The following is a 1,413-nucleotide window of genomic DNA, read 5'->3' on the forward strand; positions in this document are numbered from 1 at the left end:
GGTCTGATGCCTTTTGTTCGGTTGCTCAATTGCCAACATTTTTAGACACTTGTTTATCTGTTTAGGTGTTCTGTCTTTCCACCTGCAGCTCGCTAGATGTTTATGGTTACTTTTCATATATATATACACACACACATATATGTACATGAAATATATATATTTATATATATGAAATATATACGTATACGAATATACAAACACATATACGTATATGAAATATATACGTATATGAAATATGTGTATTTCATATATATATTTCATGTGTGTGTGTGTGTATATATATATATAGAGAGAGAGAGAATCTTGATTTGTTGCCCAGGCTGGAGTGCAGTGGCATGATCTCGGTTCACTGCAACCTCTACCTCCCAGGTTCAAATGATTCTCCTGCCTCAGCCTCCTGAGTAGCTGGGATTATAGGCACGTGCCACCACACCCAGCTACTTTTTGTATTTTTAGTAGAGACGGAGTTTCACCATGTTGGCCAGGCTGGTCTCGAACTCCTGAACTCAGGTGATTCTCCCACCTCGGCCTCCCAAAGTTCTGGAATTACAAGCATAAGCCACCACGCCTGGCCACCTTTTCAATTATAACAATGAACATTTCACATTGCTTCTTCTTAATTTTTTTTTGACTGAAATGTACTCTTCTAGCATTTAAAGTCAAAATAAATAGAATGTCAGGTCAACCCACTTGAAAATAAAAGGAACCAACTGCCATAACAAGACTTAATAATGTAGAACTGCTGCTTTTCCTATCTTTCATGTTTTATTTTTACTGTTATAATTTTCTCATAATTATCCACTTTGATTTTTTCTTCTAATATTCTTTCCCATCTTCCCACTTAGAAGGAAGCAGTAGATATTGGGGTATTTTTCCTGATCATTTTCAGAGCATTGGTTCTGCACCGCAGGGTTAGTTACCTACTGCCTACCTAGGAGATGGTGGAAGTTACCTCCCCTCTCTCAGGTTGTCTCGGGGAAGTACTTAGAAACTCAGATTTTCCTTCCCATAGCTTGAGCTGTGAAACAACAAGATGCATGAAAATATTCTTGGGATATCCTTACCCGTAAATGTCAGAAAATGCCTTCCTTAAAAAATATAAATGTAAAAATTTCTGCTTTTTATTGCAACACTTATCTATGGGCATGTAATAGCCCTTGATGAATATTTGTTGAATGAATTAAAATCTAAATTATTCACTATTTTATTATTATTATTTTTGAGATGGAGTCTCACTGTGTTGCCCAGGCTGGAGTGCAGTGGCACAATCTCAGCTTATTGCAGCCTCCTAGATTGGAGTGCAGTGGTGTGATATCACCTCACTGCAACCTCCGTCTCCTGGGTTCAAGCAATTCTCCTGCTTCAGCCTCCCAAGCAGCTGGGGCTACAGGAGCAGGCCACCACGCCCAGCTA

The sequence above is a fragment of the Chlorocebus sabaeus genome, chromosome 8, assembly GCF_047675955.1.
Source record: "Chlorocebus sabaeus isolate Y175 chromosome 8, mChlSab1.0.hap1, whole genome shotgun sequence".
NCBI classification, from domain to species: Eukaryota; Metazoa; Chordata; class Mammalia; order Primates; family Cercopithecidae; genus Chlorocebus; species Chlorocebus sabaeus.